The sequence below is a fragment of the Callithrix jacchus genome, chromosome X (assembly GCF_049354715.1).
Source record: "Callithrix jacchus isolate 240 chromosome X, calJac240_pri, whole genome shotgun sequence".
NCBI lineage: Eukaryota > Metazoa > Chordata > Mammalia > Primates > Cebidae > Callithrix > Callithrix jacchus.
In genome coordinates, this window is record NC_133524.1 from 33,603,361 (window position 1) to 33,630,792 (window position 27,432).

At 33.9% G+C, this 27,432-nt stretch overlaps 1 protein-coding gene across 17 annotated transcripts in view; it reads right to left on the minus strand.

The window, feature by feature from the left end:
• DMD (dystrophin) overlaps positions 1–27,432 on the minus strand; it is a 2,312,475-nt gene that overhangs the window by 1,646,145 nt on the left and 638,898 nt on the right. The window lies entirely within an intron of this gene.

Sequence of the window (27,432 nt, forward strand, 5' to 3'; positions counted from 1 at the left end):
AATTATTTGTTTACATTATGGTGCATCTGTTAAAGTAGAATGTCACTTTCCTTCTTAGATATTAGAGATAAATTTAAAAGTCCTGCACATTAAGTTGATCTGACTTCATGTCCTTTGCCACATCCAAAGAGTAAATGAAACCCAGCATTTAAAGTCAATAATAATTTGTAATAACACATATGGAGTGGCAGCTCCTTCCAAAGATTCTTTTGCTACTTGGCATTACAATTTACTTACTGCACTCATTCCAGTGAACCAAGATGTAAAAGAATCCTTTATATGAAGTGTGTCATTAGTACTAGAAGTATTAAAACGTAAGTTCTGACAATGAAATGCTATCAACATAGCATTTCATTGTCATCCTTTTTCATCCTTTAAAAAAAAGGAAATTCTGTCATTGAGACAACATGTGTAAATCTGGAGGATATCAAGTGAAATAAGCCAGACATAGAAAGACAAGTACCACATGATCTCACTTATACATGTAATCTAAAAAGTTGAATTCATGGAAGTAGAGAGTGGAAGGTGGTTACCAGGGGCTGCAGGGTGGGAATTGGGAAGATGCTGGTCAAAGGACACCAAATTTCAGATAGGAAAAATAAGTTCAAGAGATCTACTGTTCAATCTAGTTAATAATAAAGTATTTTATTCCTAAAAATTGCTGTAAGAGTAGATACTAAGTGCACTCACCATAAAACGTGAGAGTAATTCATGTTAATTAGTTCAATTTAGCCATTACAGAATGTATACATATTTCAAATCATATTGTACATGATCTATATATAATTTTTGCTTTTTGACAATGAATTAATATAAAAATCAAAGACAAAAGATAAACATAAATCCTGGAAGCAGGTCAAGGCAATGTGGCAATGCATTTTACTTGCCATAAATTCACCTTAGCTTAACTACTATTAAGAGACCTGTATGAAATATGTATATTCTGGATCAGGTGTTATGATTATAAGTGAAAAAGCCAAGAGTCAAGTCTCAAGTCCATTAGCACAAAAGGAGGTTGAACAAGTGACCTCATCAATTCTTTTTTTTTTTTTTTTTTTGCCAATCAGTTTGAGCTTATGAGGTTGCTCAGGTTAGCCTTGAACTGATGACCTCGCCTTCGTGAGCGCCATGACCTCCGGCGGGAGCCACTTTGGACCCCCTCATCAATTCTTTTGCAAGTATCGGGACCATGATTAATCAGAACAACTATTTTTAAAGTATTTTTCAAAAGAGCTGCAGGAGAGGGAAAAATTAACTAATGTTCCTTGGTCTACTTCTGTCCATAGAATAATACAGTACTTCCCAATTTTTAATGTGCATATGAATCACCTGGGAACCTTTTAAAACTACAGAATCTGATTCAATAGATCTGGGGTGGAGCCTGGAGCTCTTTTCATTTCCAGTCATCTCCCAAGTGCTACTGAAACTGCTAAGCCTGCTACATTTTGAATAAGGGCCAAAAACATTAATTATAAACAGACTGTTACATCATCTCTCGTTTTACTGTTCTCTTCATTTTTTTCAAATGATATTTATTGGACTTTTCAATGCACAACGCTGAGAGGTACAAAGTTATATAACACATATGCTCAACTTATTATACTTTAATTTTTAACCAACAGAGGGTCAAAGTAAGTTTTGCAAATACTTTTTAAAGAAGAATTAAATAAGATTCAATGTTTAATACTAAACATGTATAAACAATATTAGATTGGTACACTCCCAGAATTATGGCACTCAATGCCATGTTGCATAGTAAATAATCTGTGGATATATGAGGGTGCTATTTAGCCATGAGGATTCCATAATGACACAACCCCAACATTCATATGGGTTGGTACTCTTATATGAGATGGACACTGCCATTCTTAATAATCTTGCTAACTTAGCTTTGGAATTCTGAGCCTAGAAATCTCCAGTTCATTTGATAATTGTTTTTCAAAATATTTAACCAATTGTTTCTTAGATGGTGGATACTATAACTTTACCATATCTTAAAATTCTAGAAAACTTTCTTCTTTCTCACTAGTAACTACCCAGTTTTATCTGTGATTAGCATGACTTAGAACTCTTTCATTTTTAGTAATATCAAATAAAAACATGATGTAAGAAAACACTGAAATAAAAAGGGTTGAGCCTGAGCCTATTCATTGCTATGTTATACAGAGCCATACGCATGTAGGTTTGGCCTCAAATATATGCCATGATACAAATTAAAAAAAAAAAAAGGTGAACAATTGTCCAAGCATTACTTTTATTGCCCCAAGAAAATGTCAAACATTGTAATAAATTTTATTTCCATAAAACATGAGGACTGAATACAACTATTCGTAAATGTCAGTCATTACAATAAATATGCACTTACTCAACAGAACTACTGACATTTTGCCCCAAACTATTACTATCCCACTTCTGCGATCATGTGGAACTCAAAACTGCCAGCAGATAGAAATCAGTGTTTTTTTAAGAAAGGAACTTAGGCCTTCTGAAATATTTTTAATTTCGTCAGCATACATTTTCAAGAAATCTATTATATTCAAAATATTTTGGTAGATTATGCAGGAGATTTAAAAGATAGAGAATCCATGAATTCTACTTACAATTTGGAGTAAGAAAATAACTAAATAATGAGTACAAAGTAATCTCATTGCTGAACAGAATTTAAATGTGTTCCTCTAATTGGCACAACCAGTGTTTAACATGTTCAGATTTTTAAAATCATATAATATTGGAGAATCAAGTGATTCTTTTTGAATAGGAATATGAAATAATTATGCATAGGAATTTTCAATCACTGGAAATGAGGGAATGGGGAAGAGTATTCTAGGCAATGGGAATATCTTGGAGGTAGGGACACATTGCCCATGTCTTGGGAACAGTGGCTTTGTGTGTCTTAGCTACAGAGAGGAGCATAGTGAAAACTAAGATGAAACTGGTAGACTGTATGTAGAACTCTGAGGGCTTATCAATAGCAAACTAGAAAATTCGGCCCTCATTCAGTAGGTTGGAGAGTAACTACTTTTCAACAAGAAGGTGACACCATCAAAATTTTATTAAAGTGAAATCTTTAAGGACAGAATGGATTGATGGAGAAAGCTTGAAAGAAAAAGGAGGCTAGGACTGTAATCCAGAGAGAAAGTGTTAGAGAACGAAGGTAGAACTGTCTATGGGGGATATGTAAACAAGGGAATGTAGACAGAATTTCTAAGAGACTCAAAATAACTTAATTCAATTTTCAAATCATTTAATCCACAGTCTTTGGAAATGCCTATATACAAAATTATGTGCTATAGCCTGAGGATATAAAGATTAATAAACTGAGAATAAAACAAAGAAGGAAGAGGATGAAGGAGGAAACTGTTCTGCAGCCATGGTAACAAGTAGATACCAACAAAAGTTTCGGTTTACCCTACTTATTGACAACTAGTTGCCTCTCTGATTGTTATCATGCTTGCCCCAGCCAACCAGCAGCAAACTCTCCCTTCTGAAAGTTTGCCAATCAGAGTGGATTCACTTCGACGAACATAGTTCTGAATTCAAACTAATTAACAGTGGTCTTACCTGAGTTACCATGCTTCTAAAGCTGACATCATCTTACTCCCAATTTGAAATATTCTCAGATTGCCGGACCTCTGATTTCCCCCAAAACCTAAGAACACTCTGCTTTCAGAGACTGTGGTTGACCAACAGCAATCCCTCTTATGTAAGTAAGATGTTATGAAGCTCACATCTAGTCTTTAGAAAAACTGTAAACTTCGTTAAACCTTTATACTGTTGCTCTATATTTCTGCTTTTTCTATCATTAACACAAACACAAACCTAGTTGTGGGAGACCATTTGCATATTATTAAGATGTAGCCAGAATAATTTACTTAGAAAAACCATTTATCACTTACTCCATATTTACTGATTACTATGTGCTATAGAATATGCTTAGACTATGTTAGATTATGAGTATTATGAGTATACAGCAGACAAGCCACCCCATAAATAATTGTAAAGAGTACTTTTTATTAGAAATCAAAATGAATCTCATGACTTGGGGTAATCCTTATTTATAATGACTGCACTAAAGTCAATTCCTGGCACGGTGTGATTACCTAAGTATTTGTTTATAAACTGAATACAGAGAAAAGTTAAAGCCATAGAAATTGGTGAGAATTATGTAAGACAGTGACTACGAAGCAACAGTGTATTTGAGGAATATGAAAATGATAGGATGTGATTTATACATTTTTATTACAAGACATTAACATTGTATGAAATGAGAGAAGTGGCTGAATCCCCAAAATAAGAACTTACAATTATATGAAAGTAATTTTGCACTAAGATTCTACTACATAAAATGTTCATTGACACAGAATTTTAATAATTGCTTATCCAATTTTTGAAGTGGTCTCAGAATGAAAATGGTGAGAACTCATAACACTGCTAGAATTTTTACTTTATGAACAGTAACACCATTTCTGATGAGTGTTTCATATTGAAGCTATAATGGAACAAATAAATCATTTAGTGAAATGTGATCATTTTTCAAATAAAGAAGTTGAATCTCACCGTGGTTTGATGGCAAGTTCAAAAGCTAGTCAAAATCATATTAGAACCCAGTCATTGCACTACACCACCACAATACCTTAACCTCATTCTCTCAGATCTTAGTATATTTGAAGACCAAGTATCTGAAAGTCATTATTCAAATAGTTACCTTGTAATTAATGTGGTTCAATTACCAAACATGATCTCCATTTTCTTTAGTAGTGGTGAGTGATTTATATTTTAAACAAGTGAGGTATAACAGGACTAAATATACATAAAAATGAACCATAAAAATGCAAATTAGAGACGTGGGGTTTTAATTATGTTACTTTGCCCACAAAATTTGCATAGAATTACAAAAGAATAATAATCTATGCTGCAGAGGCTTCAATGATTTGGCCAAACACCTACTTAGCTTGAAGAGTATCAGTTGTTTCTAACCTTATGAAAAATATTTTGGCAGTGTCTATCGAAACTTTAAAAACAATCATATGCAATAAACCATTCATTTTCCTTTTGGGTCCTGCCACAAGCAAATTATCAGAAATTTAAATAAAGATATATGTAAATGTGATATAAAATTTAAACCGTATTTACAACACAAAAATATTTACTTCATACAAAAAGGAAAATGTCAGACCAATCCAAATAACTCAATACAGACTTGCAGAATCACTGAATATATAACTGTGTAAGAATATTATAAAGCCAGTCAAAATGTTCCTTTTGAAGGCTATTTGGCACTATATTAAAGTCAATACCTTAAAATGTAACATTAAAAGAGCAGGATGTATAATGTATGTAGAACAACTTTAGGAAAACATTTTGGGAAACATACTTCAGGATATCACTGAAGTGGATGTACTTGCGGGATTGAAAACAATTGTCTTTGAAAATTTCATTCTATCTATATTTTTCAAACTCTTTATTCGACACATACTAATTTTGTAATAAATATATTCCATGTTGTAATAAAAGTATCTGCAAAGACAAAAAAGAAACAATAAAAGCAAAGTTGCACAAAGTTTGCTTTCAATATGCCCTCACTCCAAAAACAGTCAATGTGAATGAGTTTGATGAAAGCAGTGCCTTCAACAAAACTAATCTTGGGCAATCAACCTCAGGAAAGTCAGATTAGCCAGTTGCCGGGTGTAACCTTGAAACACCACTGGGAAATCTAAAGAAGAGGCTCCACTGCCTAAATTTCAGGCCAAGTTTCTGCCAAGCGACAGGCAGGAATTGAAATACTGGATGATAATGCATAGCATGTATAATGAGAAACAAGCAAGATTTCAAAGCTAGCAGGTATAAATGTGCACTCACAAAGCTTTAGTTGGTCAGTCTTTTAAGAGTTTTATTAAACAACAACAACAAAAGTGGGAGGATGTCATTTAGAAACCATGATGAGCATAAACCTTCCCACAGAGTTTGTATTAGGAGACAAAACTAAATAAATTCACGAGAAGAAAATGAATGGATAAACTGGGAATAAGATGCTTGTGGTCATAAACTAGCCATAGTTAGAATGCTCAAAATAGGAAGCATGTTGAAAAGCATAATTGAGTGTTCAAAAGATAAAATTGTTTTGGGTTTGTCATGGATAAATATAGGCCATTGCTTTTTATCATTATTATGAAATTCAATAATCTTTATCAATGTAAATTATTTTCATTATGATATTTTACAGTCCTTTCATGAGAAGCATTGTTATTAAATGATAAAGGCAACTATTTGTATCAGTGAATGAAGTGCCAAAAATGGATTAATTAAGGAGTACTTAATTTAGCTAATGCAGAACATATCTTGCAGAATGTTAAAAAATTTAACATGGGAGGAATTGTGCAAATAATTTTTTAATTAAAATGTTGTATATCCATTGTATGTAGTAACTTGTAAGTAGAAAATACATGTATTTACAATGCAGTGCCACTTGCCATTGTATCCCTGCTTCTTTGAATTGCTTTCCATAAAAGACCTCTTCACTGGGTTCATTTTTGGGAATTAAATCAGAACAGAAGCTCTGTGGTGTTAATACCAAACATTCTGGGAGTATCGGAGAAAAAATGCACAGAAGCTGGTGGGGAAAAGTCAGTTAAATGAAAATTCTCAACCAATCCTGACTTTAGAAATTTTAAACAAGACATCTTTCAGTTGAAAAGTTTTTCAAAGATCGAATTTCTGCTGTGTGCCCCTAATCAACAAAAACTTCTGTCTTTACATTTTAATTTCAAAATTGTCTCTTTTGTCAATATTGTTCTAAATTTGTGTATGATGACATATATTTTAAAAATACATCCTTGACTATTTAAAACCTTTGAACAAATTTTTGGTATTTATCTTCTAAAACCAGAACAGACACTAACTTGACCTAACAAATGAAAGCTACTCAGTCAGCATGGGAGACTATAGATAGAAAAACATTTGTACTTTCTTACAATTCTCTCGACATGCCTGTTGTGGGAAGAACTATTAAGGTTTCCATTTGAGATGGAAGTATTTTGACTCAGTGACATTTAATTCTGCTTCCCTGATTGTCACCTGTGGTTTTCATGCTTTGCTTTCGACCTAAACAACTTGACTTTTTCCCCCTATTGCTAGAAAAACTGTAGTAAGTTTCAGAAGTAACTCCACCCCTTATCTTCCTTGCTAACATAAAATAGTATATTTCTGCACCTTAATTGTTTACAGTGTTAGAAATTTACTTAATAAACAATGAGGCCACAATATAGATGTTTATTTCATGTGACACAAATTTAATTGGTTATTATTTCTGGTATTTTGGAATTTGAAAATATGCCTGATGGTATATGGGTAGTTCTGGGACAAATTACTAAATAATGACTAACTTAATGCAGAAATTGTACAAAATGATCAGGGTTTTTTTAAAACAAGTATTATAAAAATGTACTTGCTACATATAAAAGATCTTAGCCTGCTGAGGCAAACATACCTTGATCAAATCATGACCCTACCGCTAATAGGTAAGGGATTATGGTAAAATTCACTAATTTCCCTTTGTCCCAGTTTTTATCTATAAAATGAGTCATCTTAGTGTCTTGCAAATAACCTAGGATGATGCTAACAGAGAAAATGAATGCAGAGTAAATGCTCAATATGTATAATCTATTATTTGTCATAACCTGTTTCCCATTGGCACATCATCATAATTTATGGGTTTGCTTGCATTCATGCCCCATTAAAGATTTGCAGAATGCCTACCATGTGTAGACACGGCACCAATTTACCAGGAAATAAATTTTTATACTTAAAATGGCTCCATTGCCTAATTCCTAGGGAAGAAATTAGTGGACTATTGGACATTACATTCAGTATTGGACCTGATGGCATACAACACTGATGTCTCAGCACAAAATATTTATATTGGGTGGTGTCATGGTGCCACCATACATCATATGCAACATCAGAAGAAGGGGTTCAGTGTTTAGCAAAACACCATCACACACAAACTTCACCAACAATTTACAAGACAACTGATGGCAAATTAACTTCTCTTGAACTAATTCAAAGTTTTCAGTAGTATTCTAACTGAAAACTGAAACCAGTGGCCAAACATCATGCATGTGTATATCTCCTCTAACCACTCGTGGAGGCATGCTGATGAAGCACACACAACCAAGAAGTAGCAAACTTTAATGCATTTTAAAATTAGAGATACATTCTGCTTCTGATGTACTAATGAAATTTGATTTGAATGTGAGTTTGGAGTTTCTGGCTTCCACCATTGTAATTAAGACTTCCCAATTATAAATATGGTAGTATGCATGGGTGACAAATAACTTCCAATGTGAAAAAATATGCAAGTTAGAACTTCACTGAAGTTAAGAGAATCAAATCTGAAGCAGTGATGGAGAAAGGTGCAAGTCAAAAAGAGAAGAAGCCTCAAAAAGCATATAACAGACATATCCGATGACAATAATAGAGGATAACGTTTATAAAAGAGAATGTAATCAATGATGTTAAGAATACATAAAACAAGGCTCAAATGATTTCCGTAAAAATGTATATGCTAAATAAAAGTATGTTTTTTGAATATTGAATAGAATCTCATGTGTGCATGTGTTTGAAAATACTGCCTTCCATGCCCTATAAAGTATGGCATAACACAATCCTTCACACTTAGCTAAAAGCACTCTAATGTAATCCCGCTTTCTCTTTTTTCCGCTACCTTCACACATTGGCCTTGTTTTGTTTTTGCACCAAAGGTCATTTTACACTTCTTGATCTTTACGCTTGCTGCTCTTATACCGAAAATATTTTTTTCATTTTTTATTCTTTCTCACCTATTAGGTCTTAACTCAGATGGCACATCTTCAGATATGCATTTGCTATCCCATTTTAAGAAACTCACTCCCTTTCCCTTTATTTTATGCTGATCAATTTCCTTTACATTGCTTGTCACAAACTTTCACTATCACCTCATTTGTTATCAATATTCCTATAAGAATATAAGAACCAGAAGAGCAAGAACTTTCTTTAGACTTTTTACCAATGACTGAGAAGTAGTTATATTTGTTAAATCAATCAATGTTTGTTAAATCAAAACAGTATTTCTTAAATCTGTAAATGAATGAAGAGATCATTGTGGTGTTGGGGAATAAAGGTTCACTTTCATGGGCTATATGCCCTGAATACAGAGTAAGACAAATGTGAATATTGAGCAATGGTTGAAGGGGAAGAAAGCACATGGCAAGGAACAAGAGCAGGCAGTATTTTTCTCCCTACAAAACTATGCCAAAGATATTCAGTTTGGTATATGATTAATTTTTAGCAAGCATCAATTATATACAAGAACTTTTATTATGTGTTTTTCATTTAAACTTCACCACTGTCTTCTGAGTTAAGAATACAGTCCAAGGTCATACAACCAATAAGTGACAGTCTGATTAAAGTGGCAAAAAATAGACTCCTTGGTTTGCATCCTGGCTGTTTCATTTTGTGACCTTGGCTAAGGTTAAGCATAATGTACCTCAGCTTCCTATTGTATTGCAAAAAAGTTTTTCTTATTGATCACATTCTCAAAGATAAGACTTGATTTGAAGCACATCTCATGCTCTAGAAACTGTATCAGATTATTTTTTAAGTGATAGGGAAAGAAGCATTAATTTCTAAATTAGAAATCATTAGCAGGTTAATCAAGAAGCTTGTTAGTGATGATGACAAAGTTAGTACATTTTAAATTCAGATTGAAAATACTCAAGCTAATACTCAAGATACAGGAAAACGAATGTTTTATTCATTGTTCTAAACTTTGGCATATACTCTATAAAATAGCGCCGTGCTTTACAAAAATATATTTTCAAAAAGAATATTGACTGGTAACTACAGAAAAAAAACATGTATTCAAGTGCTCTCAGACTGAGGATAGGAAAAGCAGACTCCTTAGAATTTGGATGAAGCACAGCTTTCAAAAACGTTGTGCTAAATATCTGCATACCTGAGGTTTGAAAGATTCAAGCGTGGGAATGCCTTGCCATTTCACTAAAACTATGACTCAGTGGTAGGTAGGATTCTACTAAATGATTATAATTGTAAAATCCTTTTTAAGCTGAGATATATTAGTGAGAAAGATATTTGATTAAGAAACAAAACAAAAACATTGTTTATTAACACATTTATAAATAATATTTATAAACAATATGATCACTAATATATAGTATGTATGTAAATGTCACGTATTTGGAAAGCAACTCCCTTTGACTAGAGATTAGTAACATCAAAGACTAAATAGAGAAAAGAACAAGCTTTACATAAAAATCTTATTCCTATGTTAATTAATGGGTGTTCATTTTATTGCCGTTTTAAAATTTCTTCTTTCCTTTTCTCAGTGGCTAGATAAGGGATAAAACTGCTATGCTCAATACTAAAACTCAGTTTCTTGACATAGCTTCCAGTTCTTCATTCTGAAATTTCCGCTTCTCTCAAATACCTCTCCCTCAAGTAGAGCTCTGCTAGCGGGAGCCTGTCTTTCCTGATGACTGGAAACCCGGGGACTTGGTATAACTATCTCAATTACTATATCCTACAGAGCCTGACTCATTATCATAGCTCCAGTCCCTATATGGGCTCTGGTCGTGGATTGACCAAATGGGTCATTTGCAGTCTTATCTTAATGGGAGCCTGCCCCTTGATTAGGAAATCTCTGCCTCAGAGAAAACACATCACATTGATGGTTTTGGCCTCAAGAGTTCATCCATTAGCTGTCTTTGATATTTTAATTTTACAAGTTTAGATTTAATCTCTCACTTTCAAACATTTTATTACAAAAGCCATACATGCTTATTGTAGTGGAAAATTAAAGTAGTACAGATGCATATAAAGTTAACAGTCAAAGCACCCCATATCTCTACACCACCACAGTCCCATTAGCTAGAAGTAATACTTGTCAGATGTTATGTCATCCATACATGCATGCATTTATCCATTCAGCCATTTTTAAGCTATCCGTTTATCATACTCATCTGCCTATCTAATGAGATCAAACAACATACACACTGTCTATGCATCTACTTTCTTATATACTTTAACAAGATGTGCTCAATTAGTAAACATTCAAATTTAACTCTACCACTCACTAGTTTTATAAATTTGGATAAGAAACTTAATTTTTTCATTTCTTCATGCCCTCATTGGCAAAATGAGGCAAAGCCTTTTCAAAAAAGGAAAATGCAAATAAAGCATTTAGAGTAACACCTGGCAAAAAGTATGTTTTTAGCAAATTTCGACTTTAAGATGCGTATACACATGTATACATACAATTTGAACTTCAACATTAATTATAACACATGTATTAATTGATCCATTTATTTATTCTCTAACTATTTACTTGACACCTGCCCTAAGTCAAGGATTATGCCAAACACCGTATGTACAATAGTGAGCAAAAATAAAAACAAACACAGGCAAACCTGGACCCTGATTTTATGGTGCCTATGGCAGAGATACACCTGCCTAACAGTCCATAGCATGCAAAATACTGGAGCTACTATATACAATGCTGCAGTGAATATCCTTACACATTTGTTGTAGATATGTGTGAGTATTACTATATATCTATTTCTTGAATGTGAAACCTCAGGATCAAATATATGTAAAATTCCATATTTTGAAAAATAATGCCAAATTGTCTGATTAAAATATTACAAATTGTTTTTCCACCAAAAGAAACAAAGGGCTTGCTTACATGAACCCTCATAATAACAGGATAGTTGTATTGTGTGCATTTATATAACTATTAGCTATGTTGAGCTTAATTTTATTTTGATGGGCTATTTCTAATTTTCCCAGGTATATAGCCACTTTTATAATATTATGTTGTGTTTTGTATATTCATTATAGGAATGTTATCATACTGAGGTTATTAATTCTTTATTAGTATGATTCTGTAGTCCATCATAGATTTTATTACTGTTTAATGGTGTATTTCACCATAAAAATATTTTAATTTTGTGTTGGTAAATTTGTCAATCTTCTATTTTACAGCCTCTGGGTTTTATATCACCTTAATATTATTGAAATATTCTTCTATATTTCAATATAGTATTTTAAATGTTTATTCACATTAAATCATTATCTGAAGGTTATTTTAGTATTTGTTGTGCCTTGGATTTTCACAGTTGAAGCCTTTAACTTATTAACCTATTCTGTCTGTAGAGACATGAAATGTCACCCTAATTGTGTACTAAATTTGCCTAAATAAATGGCAATGTTGTCAAAATATCTATTCTATATTATTAAGCTATTTCTCTATCACGTCATACTATGATAAATGTTATGTTATAAAATCTACTAAAGCAAACCACCTATTTAAAAATAATGTATTGACTATACACATGCATCTACATTTACACTAATTTTAGAATTATCTAGAAAACGAATCTCTCTTCCCATTCATGTGGTTATTTTCGGTGTGTTCACCCTCATTCGTTTCTGCCCTTTCTTCTCTGCTTATTCTCTAAGTGGCTGACCCTTTCACACTGCATCTCCCATGATCATTTGCTGGCTAGATTCCAGTTGCAGTAAGCCAGTGGGAAGTACCAGCTGGAGATTCAAATATAAGGGAAAGAGAAGGCTGGGGAAATTTCTCCTCTATTATGTCCCTGCTTCAGAGCTATATAATGTATTATCTGAGTCCTACCAAAAACTACATTCCCTTCATTTGTGCAGCTTTCACTAGACTCCATTCCCCATTTCCCCTAAGCCCTGGGGATAGTAACTACTTCCTGCTATTGTTCCTCTCTAGATTATTTCTTGTCACCTATCTGTTAATATATATACCATTGTAATTTTTCAAATAAAATTATTTTAATTTCACTATGTGAGGTAAATTGTATTTATTGCTAGGGTTCTGTTACATCCTCTAAAATACAGATATAGATATATAGAGAGTCTTATACATCCATATGTTCAAGGACCTGTGAGTGTATATATACGTATGCAGATGCTCGTCAACTTATGACTGGGTTACATTCCAATAAACCCCTTGTCATTTGAAAATATAGAGTCAAAATTCCATTTAAGACACTGAACCCATTAAACATTACGGCTTAGCCTAACCTTACTTAAACATGCTCAGAACACTTACATTAGCTTAGAGTTGGGCAAAATCATCTAACACAAAACCTATTCTATAAAAACTAAGGTGTTGAATATGTCCTGTCATGTATTGAGCACAGTACTGACAGTGAAAAATGGCACGATTAAATGGGTACTCAATGTACAGTTTCTACTGAATGCACACTGCTTTCACACCATCATAAAGTTGAAAAATCATTAGTCAAACCATCCTAAGTCAGGAACCATCTAGATCTGGACTGCAATAATTTGAAGAACTTGTTGGAGATTTAAGGGGTACAAGTGAAATTTTCTTACATGGATATACTCTATAGTGATTAAGTCTGGGCTTTTAGAGTACCCATCAGACAAATATTCTACATTGTACCCAGTAGGTGACTTTTCATCCCTCACCCACTTCCCACCATCCCATATTTTGGAGTCTTCAATGTTGAGTGTTCAATTCTGTATGTCCATGTGTACCCATTGCTTAGTTAGCACTTATAAGTAAAGAAATGCAGTATTTGATTTTCTATTTGAGTTATTTCACTTAGGATGATTAGCCTCTAGTTTCATCCACGTTGCTGCAAAACACATAATTGCATTCTATTTCGTGGCTGAGTAGTATTCCAATGGTATGTACATCCCACATTATCTTTGTCTACTCACCAACACAACTGGATTCCATGACTTTGCTATTATGTGTGGTTCTGCAGTCAACAGGTGAGTGTGACTGAAATTATTTTTAATGTACAAAGTAACTTAGAGAGAAGTAGCATTTTCATCATATGTGACTTCCTTTCCTCATGTCTTTATGTACTTCTATATAATTTTAAACTTCCTATAAATAATGCTTACACTTTCTTGTGTGGTTTACTTCTAAGAAATCTATATAGATTTTGGAACTTCTCTTTCTTAAAAATAATTTTATTGTATATTTTAAGGTATAGACATGAGGCTATAAGATACATATGTATAGTAAATGGTTACCATAATGAAACAAGTTAACATATTCATCATCTCATACAGTTACTCATTCCCCCACCCTGTGGCAAGAGCAGCTATAATCTACTCATTTAGTAAAAATCCTGAAAACAACACACTATTCAATATAATCCTCATTTTATAAGAGCTTTCAGCTTGTTTATTCCACATATTTGCTACTTTGTAGACTTTGACCTACATCTCCCCATTTCCTCCTTCCATCCCTAACCTGGTAACTAATGTTTTATTCTCTCTATATAGGTATAGACAATGGAATATTACTTGGCCTCAAAAAGGAGATCTTGGCCAGGTGCTGTGGCTCACATCTGTAATCCTAGCACTTTGGGAGGCCAAGGTGGGCAGATCACCTGTGGTCAGGAGTTCGAGACCAGCCTGACCAATGTGATGAAACCCTGTCTCTACTAAAAATGCAAAAATTAGTTGGCTGTGGTGGGGGGCACCTGTAAATCCCAGCTACTTGGGAGGCTGGGGGCAGGAGAATCACTTGAACTGGGGAGGTGGAAGTGGCAGTGAGCCAAGACTGTGCCACTGCACTCCAGCCTGGGTGGCAGAGTGAGACTTCATCTCAAAACAAAAACAAACCAAAAAAGGAGATCTTGTTATTTTCCACAGGACAGATGGATCTGAAGAACACTGGGCTACTTGAAATACGAAGACACAAAAAGAAAAATATTGCATGATCTCAATTGTATGTGGAAACTAAAAAAAAAAAAATTGTAACTATCCTGAATATCATTTTATTACCTCTGTACATTTTCTCATTTTGACATCATTTTATATAATGAGAAAACCATATCTTCAAATGATCATTTATTTCATACTTTCCAATACATATCCAATATTATTTTCTCTTATAATATTGGCTAGGTTCTCCGGAAAAATACTCAACAGTGACAACACAGAGGAGGAATATTTTTGTCATGTTTATTGTTTACGTAAGAGTCATTCTAGCATATTGATATGGTTTGGATTTGTGTCCTTGCCCAAATCTCATGTTGAATTTTGAGCCCCAGTGTTGGAGGTGACTGGATTATGAGGGTGAATTTTCCACTTGATGTACTCATGATAGTAAGTTCTCATGAGATCTGGTTGTTTAAAAGTGTGTAGTACCACCCCTGCTCTCTCTTCCTTCTCTGGCCATGTAAAGTGTGCCTGCTTCTCCTTCACCTTCCACGAGAAGGTGGGAGTGTCCTGAGGTTTCCCCAGCCATACTTCAGGTACAGCCTGAAGAACTGTCAATTACACCTCTTATCTTTATAAATTACTCAGTCTCACATAGTTGCTTTTAGCAATGCAAGAATGAACCAATACAGAAAATTGGCACCAAGAGGTGGGGCACTGCTACAAAGATACATGAAAATGTAGAAATGACTTTGGAACTGCATAAGAGGCAGAGGTTTTAACAGTGTGTAGGGCTCAGAAGACAGGAAGAGGAGGGAAAGTTTGGAACTTCCTAGAGACTTGTTGAATGGCTTTGACCAAAATGCTGATAATGATATGGACAATGAGGTCCAGGCTGAGGTGGTCTCAGATGAAGATTAGGAACTTATTGGGAACTGGAGTAAAGATCAGTCTTGCTATGCTTTAACAAAAAGAGATTGGCAACATTGTGCCCCTGCTCTAGGTATCTGTGCAACTTTGAACTTGAGAGTGATGATTTAACATACATGGTAGAAGAAATTTCAAAGCAGCAAAACATTTAAGATGTGACCTGGTTTCTTCTAACAGCACATGGTCAACATGCATGAGCAAAGAGATTATCTGAAACTAGAACTTATATTTAAAAGGGAAACAGAGCATACAAGTTTAGAAAAATTGCAGCCTGACCATATGGTAGAAAATAAAAGCCCATTTTCTCAGGGTGGTAGGAGAAATTCAAGCTGGCTGCAGCAATTTGCATAAGTAAAAAGTAACTGAATGTTAACAGTTAAGACAAAGGAAAAAATGCTCAAAAGCATGTCAGAACCCTTTGCAGCAGCCCCTCTTATCACAGGTCTGGAGGCCTAGCAAGAATGGCATTGCAGGCTTGAGCTAGGGCCTCAATGCTCTGCGCAATCTCAGGACACTGATCCCTATGTCCCAGCCACTTCAGCTTCAGCTGTGGCTAAAAAGGCCCCAGATCCGTCTTGGGCTGTTGCTTCAGAGAGTGCAAGCCATAATCCCTGGTGGCTTCCACATGCTGTTAATACCGCAGGTGCACAGAGTGTGAGAGTTGAGGCTTGAGAGCCTCCACCTAGATTTCAGAGAATGTATGAAAACACCTCCATGTCCAGGCAGACGTCTGCTGCAGGGGTAGAGCCCTCATACAGAACCTTTACTAGGGCAGTGCAGAAGAGAACTGTGGGGTTGGAGCCCTCACACAGAGTCCCCTATGGGGCACTGCCTACTAGAGCTTTGAGAAGAGGACCACTGTCCTCCACACCCCAGAATGGTCTATCCACTGACAGTTTGCACCATACACCTGGAAAAGCTACAGCCACTCAATGCCAGCCCATGAAAACAACTGAGGGGGCTGTACCCTGCTGGGCCACAGGGATGGAGATGCCCAAGGCCTTGGGAGCCTGCCCTTTGCATTGGCATGGCTTTGATGTGAGACAAAGGAGTCAAAGAAAATTATCTTGGAGCTATTAGATTTAATGACTACCCTATTGGGTTTTGGACTTGCAGTGGGCCTGTAGCCCCTTTGTTTTGACTGATTTCTCTTTTTGGAACAAGAGTATTGAGCCAATGCCTGTACCGCCATTCTATCTTGGAAGTAACTAACTAATTCTGAATTTACAGGTTCTTAAGTGGAAGGGATTTGCCTTGTCTGAAATGAGACTTTGGACTGTGGACATTTGAGCTAATACTGGAATGAGGTAAGACTTTGGGGAACTGTTAGGAAAGCATGATTGTATTTTGAAATGTGAGAACAACATGAGATTTGGGAGGGTCTGGGGCAGAATCATATGGTTTGGAACTGTGTCCCTGCCCAAATCCCATGTTGAATTGTGATACCCAATATTGAAGGAGGAGCTTGATGGGAGGTGACTGAATAATGGGGGCAGAATTCCCCCTTACTGTTATAATAATAGTGAGTCAGTAGTCATGATATCTGGCTATTTAGAAGTGTGTAGGCACCTCTTCCTGCTCTCTCTTCCTCCTTCTCCGGCCACGTAAGCCATGCCTGCTTCCCTTTTACCTTCCATAATGATTTCCTGAGACCTACCCAGCCATACCTCCCATACAGCATCCAGAACTATGAGTCAATTAAACCTCTTTTCTTTATAAATTTTTCCAGTCTCAGATGTTTACAGCAATGTGAGAACATACTAATACGCATATCAAGATAAGGACATTTTCTTCTATTCCCAGATTAGTGAGAACACTTCTCAGGACTTTGTAATGAACTTAAGCAAATGTCATTCCATGTATTATTTTTGCTTTTACAGATAGGACTAGTTCTGGTTTCCTGACTTTAAGAAAAGGAAGAACAAAGATTAAATATTTCACTGTTTTGCACTTTGAGTTCATTATTAATATAAATGATATTTTACATAAAATCATCAATTACGTGAAAGCCCTGAATTTCATCACTTTAAAATATTTGCCTTATTTCTCTTTAAAATATATGGCAAATATGGATAGAAGTACACATTTAGCAAATAATTTTTCCAGTTGAAATCTTTTATTCTAATGTAAACTCAAGGATAGTTAATAACCTTTCACATTTAAAATACTTCCTTAAATAAATCATCTTTAGTTGGTGCATCTTTATATCAAGGAGGCGGCTATATTCTTGGTAACAAAATAGTTTCGTTCACTTACCTACATATACAGTTACTCAACTAGAGAAGGTAGGCAAAAAGCTGATTCACAATCACTAAACATAACTGGACATAGTTGGAAATAGTATGAATCACCCATGCATCCTCTGTCATGATATTCATAGCAATGCTCCTCAAAGTTTATCTTCACTCATTATTTCTCTTTGCAATTTATCAGCTATTGCATTCACATATTCTGATGAATTGAAAATAATAATTAAACTAACATAGGTTGGGGCATGTGTGAGCAAAGAAAATAGCTTGAAATACAAAGTTTTACAAAGGTTCAGATAGTCTTAACAGAGCTAAGCTTCTAGAGGTTTATATGAACCAAATAAAAATTAGCACTGAGCTTTCATATTCCTTTTCAATTTCTCATTATAAATGTGTTTCTCTGTGTGAGTATAGAGTGATGACGAATGAAGTAGATGAAATTTTCAGTAAAGCATACCATCTGTTGCCAAGAAATCAGAGGCAAATAATTCAATAACTTTGGGCCATTGTACTGCATTAAATAAGAGAGAAAAAGAAAAAAACCTTAGTACTGCAAAGTTTAAACTGATTATGTTAATATGCATTTACCTCCAAATATTAAAGTAAAATAATGGAATAACAAAATTTTAGTCTGGTGGAAATTCACATTTTGGATATTGTATAGACGCACATTATGCTTTGAGCATATTAAATGCAGAATTACTTATGTGTTTTTGTTTAAGCTATTTTCACTGCTTAGAATGCCTTGTCCTTTTTCTCATTTATTTAACTGAATAAGTGAATATTAACTGTTATCAGATGTCAGTCACTATCCGAACGCTTGCTCTGCAGTTATTTCCCTGAATGCCTCAAGAGCTCAGTAAGCAATGTCCTTTTCAATCCTCTAAACGTTTATCACCAGGTTGATAATACATTATATTGTCGTCCTAGCTTATATGCATGTGCGTGCGCATGCACACACACACACACACACGAATGTATTAAAAACTATTTTAATAAAACATTTTGCTAAAGTTTTAAGGAAGTATTTAATGACTTCTTTACTGTCTGATTGTTAAATCAATGTTTCTGTCAATGTAATGGAACCAGAATGGATAGTCACTTATGTTTGCTAGGCCCTATGTGGGTTGCTCAGGATAGTGTAAAGGAAGACACAACCCCTCACTGTGGTTACAGGGCACATGACAAATAAATTATAATGGGTGAGGCCATATTGTTTGTGTGTTTTAATATTAAAGTAAATTAAAAATGTTAGGAAAGCAAAGAAGACAACATTATTTGACTGCTTCTGTCGGACAGTTACTCAACAGTCACAACACCTATGAGTCAAATCATACCTTACAGAGGAGTTTCTGTCTACCAAAATTCTTCATCGTTGTCACCTTTTCTAATTTCTCTTTTCAGAATAGGAGGGTAACAATATGAATTCCTAGAAGACAATACATTTTCATGGTCTAATACCAAAGACTCAATTTTGCACCCATTAAATGCTTGTGGAAAAAAATGACCAAAATTGGTCATAGATGGAACACATCTCATTGCTCTTTTTAGATAATTTCAATTACTTAGATTTTCTTTTGCAATCATTTTTTACTTAGCTCACATTGAAATGAGCATATTTCATTTATATGAAAATGTTATTCAACTCACATTGCTTGCCCCTATGGGGATTTTTTATTGCCTTTTTAGAAACTATTTAAATAGGTCCTAAATTTATTTTCTCGGTCCATGGGGGTTGAATAAGCAAATTGAGAAAATCATTTTTACAACTGTCAATTCTATGATGTTAAAAGTGAGGTTAAAATCTGGTCATATATCTCTGGATCAGATATATTTTAGATAAAAATTAAAAAGGGCCAAGTTGCTGAGGTGACACACATGCCATAAATTTTTCTGATAATGTATACATAGATCAAAACATCACATTATATCCCATGAATAGCCACTATTATTTATAAATTCCCAAAACCTAAAATGCAATTTAAAAAAAAAAGAAAAATCAGATACTGAGAGAGATATGCATACCATGATCCCATGCTTGTAAAGCAACCTACTATTTATCTGACATTTAAAATCCTACTATTTAAAAATAAATAAATATAAATTAAATTTGAAAAAGGGAAGGGGTAGCTGTACATCTAATCTCAAAACTTATTAATCCCATATGACGACAAGTGTTCATGTACACTTTGACTTATTTCTCACTATATCCTCACCCTCACTACTCCTGGTAACCACCATTCTACTGTCTATGTATTCAACGTATACATATTTTTTCAGGTTTCAAATGTTAGACCATATAGTATTAATGTGGACCAAGATAATAAATTTAGGACCTATTCAAGTAGTTTCTAGGGAGGCATTTAGAAAATCCCCAAGGGGGCAAACAATGCAAGTCAAGTAACATTTCCACATAAATGAAATTTGCTCATTTAGATGTGGTTAAGTAAACAATGACTGTAAAAAAATGTAAGTGATAGGAATTATCTAAGAGCAATAAGATATGTTCTGTCTATGAACAATTTTGGTCATTTTTTCACAAGCATTTTTCTCTGTCTTGCGTATTTCACTTAGTATAATCTCCTTCAAGTTCACCTATGTTGTTACAAATGGCACTACATTTTGAGGCTGAATAGTATTTGTGTGTGTGCATGTCACAATTTCTTTATCTATCTATCAGTGGACACACAGGTTATTTCCATATCTTGACTATTGTGAATAACAACGTAATGAAATTGAGAGTACAGCTATCTCTACAGGGTTCTGATTTTATTTCCTGTGGGTATATACCCAGCAGTGGGATCGTTGGGTCATATGGTAGTTCTATGTTTAATTTTTTGAGGAAACACTTCCATACTATTTTCCATAATGACTGTACTAATTCACACTGACACCAGCCGTACTGCAAAGGTTCCCTTTTTTCCTTGCCTTTACCAGAACTTGGTATCTCTTGTCTTTTTAATATTCATCCTAACAGGTATGAAGTGATACCTTATTATGGTTTTAATTTGCATTTCTCTGATAGTGGTGTTGAGCACATTTCAATTTCTCTGTTGGCCATTTGCATATCTTTGAAAAAAGTGTCAGTTCAAGTCCTTTGCCAATTTATTTCTTTATTTCTTTATTTTTATTTTACTAATTGGGTTACTTGGTTTTTGGCTATTGAATTGTGTCAGTTACTTATATATTTTGGATATTAATCCCTTATCAGATATATGTTTTGCAAATGTTTACTTCTAATCTGTAGGCTAGATTTTTCTTTTGCTTGGCAGAAGCTTTTAAGATTAATGTAGCTCCACCAGTTTTTGTTTTCTTGCCTGAAATTTTGATGTAATATTCAAAAAATCATTGCAAAGGTTAATGTCAAAGAGCTTTTTCCCTATGTTTTCTTCTAGGAGTCAATTTTAGGTAGATCTTTAGGCCATTTTTACTTAATTTTTGTGTACAGTATAAGATAAGGGTCTAGTTTTTACAACACCATTTATTGAAGAGACTGTACTTTCTCCATGTGTCTTCTTGGTGGTCCTATCCAAAATTAGTTGATTATATATGCTTAGGTTTATTTTTGTGATCTCTATGCTGTTCCATCAGTTTACGTGTCTGTTTTATGTCAATACTGTTTTTATTATTGTAGCTTTATAATTTAATTTGAATTCTGAAGAGTGATATTTCCAACTTTTTTCCTCAAGGTTTTTGCTCTTTGGGATTATTTGTGATTTCATATAAGTTTTATAATGCTTTATTTCTGTGGAAAAATGCCATTTAGATTTTCAGAGGGATTGCATTAAATTTGTACAGTTAACCTTCTATTTCCACAGATGCAACTGTGGACCAGAAACAATAGTTAATAGAACAAAAACTCAATCCAACAATACAAAACAATAGAAGTGAAAATACACTGTAACAGTTACTTCTATAGCATTTACATTGTATTAGGTGTTATAAGTAATCTAGAGATGATTTAAAGTATATGGGTGATGCGCAGAGGTATACGCAAATACTATGCCCTTTTATATGAGGGATTTAAGCATCTAGATTTTAGTATCCACTGTCATCCTGGAACCCATGTCCCTTTGGGTAGTATGGAAATTTTAACAGTATTACCTCTTCCAATCTGTAAACATGGGATATTTTCCCATTTATTTACGTTTAATGTCTTCATCAATATTTTATAGTTTTCATTGTACATATCCTTCACTTTCTTGTTTAAATTGAGTCTTGAGTATTTTATTATTTTATTACCTTATTATTTTGGTAAGATATTTTTTCAATAAAAAATGCAACTCATTTTTTGTTGACTTTGTATTCCACTACTTACTGAACTCATTTATTAATTCTAACAGTATTCTGTGGAGTCTTTAGGGTTTTCAACATTTAAGATCACGGCATTTGCTAATGGGTATAATTTTACTTCTTCCTTTCAGATGTGGAGCCCTTTTATTTATTTATTTTGTCTGATGGCTCCCATTAGTACTTTTGGTACTATGATGAATAGAAGTGGTAAGAATGGGCATCCTTGCTTTGTACCAAATCTTAAGGGAAAAGCTTTCAATACAACCACCCCACCACCACCATTGATCATAATATTAGCTATAGGTTTTTCATAAATAGCCTTGATGTTTTCTTCCAACATCAAGGTATGGAAATTTTCTTCAATATCTATGTTTGGAGTGTTATTATAATAAAAGGATATTTAGCATTATCAAAAGCTTTTCTGCATCTACTGAGATAATCATGTGGTTTTGATCCATCTTTTCATTAATGTAGTATGTCACATTGATTGATTTGTGTACATCACACCAACCTTGCATCCTAGGGCTAATCCTACTTGGTCATGGTTTATAATCTTGGTGTGTTGTTTAATTTGTTTTGCTAATATTTTATTGAGGAATTTTACATCTCTATTTCTCCTAGATATTGGCCTATAGTTTTTGTTTCTTTGGTGGAGTATGTTTGACTTTGGCATTTATGGTGATGTTGAACTCATAAAATGGCTTTGGAAATATTTCCTCGTCTTCTATTATTTAGATTTTAAGAAGAAACGGTATAGTCTTTAAATGTTTGGAGGAAATGAGGAGAAGTAAGTCAAAGAACACAAACCTCAAGTTATGTAGGACAAATAAGTCTAGATAACTGCTTAGTATGATGCCTACAGTTAATGATATTGTATTGTACACTGAACATTTGCTAAGAAAAGACACTTTAGGTATTCTTACCATACCAAAAAAGTTATTATGGAAGGTGATGGATAGGATAGTTTGCTTGAATTCAATAATCATTTCACTATGTCTATGTATATTGTAACATCTTGTTGTACCACTTAAATAAGGGGTATGTAACCTTTTGGCTTCCTTGGTGCCATTGGAAGAATCACCGTCTTGGGCCACAGCTAAAATATGCTAACACTAAGAACAGCTAAGGAGTTAAAACACTGCAAAATAACTTCATATTTTAAGAAAGTTGGTGAATTGTAGTTGGGCTACATTCAAAGCTGTCCTGAGCCGCATGCAGCCCATGCGTGGTGGGTTGAACAAGCTTGTCCTAAATACATACAGTAAAAAAATAAAAACTAAAGCTAAGATAATTAACACATATTACTATATTTAAAATGATGACAATTAGATTCAAGAGTTGACAAGTCTAATACAATGCATTTAAAAGATGGAGTTCTACTTCTTGAGGAGATCCCTTAAAAAATTGATCCAAGTAGAATGTATAAATATACAATTAAGAATAGTGCATTTAAAAACAAAGTAATAATAAACTCCAAATTAAATCAATTTTTTTGCTGAAACTAAATGAAGTTAATACAATAGGTGACATGAACTTAATTTATAAGGCTGTTATGGCTCAAATGCTTCAAATAAATTTCTGTTCAGTTCTTATCAATTTTAAGAAGTTGATTTATGAAGAACTATGCAAATCTAGGGTAGTCTACTAAATCTGATTTTTATATGACTATTTTATACAAAATGGCTATTGACAATATGTATTTTGTCCAGGCCTTTACACAGAGGAGCTGTTAACATAATTGATTTACAATTCAGTTAGGAAGAAAACATGCTAAATTTAGTTTTACTCTCAAACAATAAATCAACCCAATGTGAAATATATTACATCCCACAAAATGAACAGTGATCCAGTTGTACAGTTGAACTATGAAGCTCACATATCCCATGACATTTAAAATATCATCTTGATATAGTCATTAAATAAGTCTCAAGATCCAAAAGATTTACAAAAACACAACTGATTAATTTTATTAGCTCTTATCTTGTGGGTTTATAATGATGAACTAAAAATACTAACCTCTTATAACCCACATCGATAATCAGTTCTTTTTCTAAACATATTATTATAAATGCACAATGTTACTGAGATTTAAAAAATGTTTTTCCTATGTTAATTATTAGCATTATCTTTACCATTTTAAAACAATTGGAAAAAGAAAGTTACCAAAAACAGAATTCTGTCTTGGCCTCAGAAAGCTCTAGTAAACATCAAATAAACTTTAACATCTTGGTACATAAATAATACAGCATCAAGAACAAAGCCTTAGACAGACATAGTACCTAATAACTAGTCATTGTGGCCAGGCACGGTGGCTCACACCTATAATCCCAGCACTTTGGAAGGCCAAGGCGGGTGGATCACGAGGTTAAGAGATCAAGACCATCCTGGTCAACATGGTAAAACCCCATCTCTATTAAAAATACAAAAATTAGCTGGGCATGGTGGCGTGCGCCTGTAGTCCCAGCTACTCAGGAGGCTGAGGCAGGAGAATTGCTTGAACCCAGGAGGTGGAGGTTGCGGTGAACTGAGATCATGCCACTGCACTCCCGCCTGGGTAACAAGAGCGAAACTCCGTCTCAAAACAAAACAAAACAAAACTAGTCACTGGTTCTATCTGTGTAACACAATAGATCAAAGAAAGTATAGAAGCTTAATCCTTGCTTTAAAATCTAGACATTATTTTCTTAGCCATTTCTGCAATAACAGTTAAAATAAAGGTTTCCTCCATTTCTGGTGAAGACTCTAATATACAAGGATGTTCTAGAAATTTCAATATACTAGATTTGATAGTATAGCTTAAGAGAGGGATTCCACTGCTGAACATTCTCTCCTTCTCTCTCTCATTCCTGTATCATAGTCACTTAAGAGCTTATTACATCTATAATATTGTAGTCCATAGGTATATGTATGTATGTATGTATGCATGCATGGGTATATATATGTTCTGTGATCCTAAAAAGTACTATGACATCTTTAAAGTACTTAAAAAGTACTATGACACCTATACAGATACACAAGGCTGAAAACAAATGGAAAAAGATATTTCATGCCAATGGAAACCAAAATAGAGCAGGAGTGGCTGTACTTAGACAAAATAGATTTCAAGACGAAAACTAACAAGAGACAAAGAATGTCATTATATAATGACAATGGGGTCAATTCAGCAAGAGGATATAACAATTGCAAATATTTAAGCACCCAACACTAGAACACCCAGATATATAAAGCAAATATCAGTAGCACTAAAGAGGGAGATAGATCTCAACTGAGAACGTGAGAAGGGTAGTAGGGAGTGGAGGTAAGTGGGGTAGTTAATGGGTACAAAAATTATGTGGAATAAAACGTAGTATTTGATAGCACAGCAAGGTGACTATATTCAATAATTTAACTGTACATCTTATAATAACTAAGAGTGTCCTTGGATTGCTTATAACATAAAGGATAAATGCTTGAGTGGATGGACATGCCATTCTCCATGATGTGATTATTTATTGCATGCCTGTATCAAAGTATCTCATGTACTCCATTTATGTGTGTGTGTGTGTGCGTGTGTATACACGCACTATATGCCCACAAAAAGATAAAAATTTCCCCTAGAATATATGCAGTTTCTATTAGATATATTATCTCTTAATCTAAATAATGTTTTGAACATCCTCATATACTTTTGTCTAGTATATATGTTATAAATCTATTACAGCTAAAGAATCTACACAATTTTACCTTTCTATGGAGCAAATCACACTACTATAAGCTATTTATGACACTGTGGGGTTAGAAAATCAACAACTGAATAAATGTTCATTTTTTAAATCACATTAGTTTGATAAGGTCATATTCACAATGTAGCATATCAATGTCTGATAATAAATTCAAAGAAAAAATTTTGAATGTATACTAAAATATAGTATTTTAAAAGCACACACCTGCAGAACACTCTATCCAAAAAGTGACGGAAAATGGTCTTGTGTCAATGTCAAGTTATATATAGCTGGTGGTCACATGACTCTCATTTGTAACGCTTCTACCAAATATACCTTGCCAATAATCTTGGATCTTAAGGCATAAAAATACAGGTATTATAGTAGAAGATTTTACTCTCCTGGAAAAAGCAGCTTTTGCTCTTTATAATAAAATTTAGCTATGGATGTCTTAACTATAATAGTATTGAAACCAGTAAGATAAAATTTAACAGAGATCAACTTTAAGTATGAAGTTGATACTAGAAAGAGTAGTTACAAGGACTGCATAAGTTTAGAAATTATTTGTGGAAAAAGTTTATTATTTATGTATGACTGACATGATAATTATACCTATTTCTGGGGTCCAATATAATGTTTCTGAACACATAGACACTGGATATACTAATTACTGTGAATTAATCATCACACATTCAAAGAAATGATAAATATATAAGGTGATGGATTGAGATATTATTTGATTGAGAACCAAGGCATTTCAAATTCTATGCCTAACGCTTACTAGATGTAGGAGCTATGATTACCATGATGGTAAAAGGACACCAAAAGTGAGCCAAATAAGAAAAGGCAGCAGGTATTCGTCTTAGAGATCGTGGATTCATAAGGACCTCTTCAAATAGATAAAGGTATTCATGGTCCTCTAGGTTAAAGTAAAATTAATGTATGAATATTAATTTTATTAATATTACAAAGATACAGATTCTTGTTTAACAAACAACTTTTAGGAAATCATATTATTTTTAATAATTACAAGAGACTAGCAAAAAATGATCCGCTTCAGAAACACTTGCAACTGGTAGAAAGATTCAGTTAGTGAATGCATGAATATCCCTAATCTGCACTAGAGAACATAATCTGCACTGCTTGAAATACTGGCTTAGATTACATATTGTTTCTTATGTTCGCACACATTATTTCATTTGCTGCTCAAAAATAAAAATTGAAGTAGGAGAAAAAAGAACTATATAGAGATGAATTCATTGAGACTTAAAGAATAAAAATGGTTTCCTAAGACTATTGAGTTTAGAAGTAACAGAGCAGAACTCTAAATTCTGATTAATGTTCAGGCAATTAACTAGACCACCTTACAAATTCATTTACTAGAGTCCTGTTTACACCTCTATAATCACCTTAATTAATTTTTCTATATGAGGCCTCTGCTTACGTTAATTTTTTTGGTCTCTGTTGGTGAATAATAAAATACTTGACTTTTCTATGTTGCATTTTTAGAACCAATATTTCCTTAG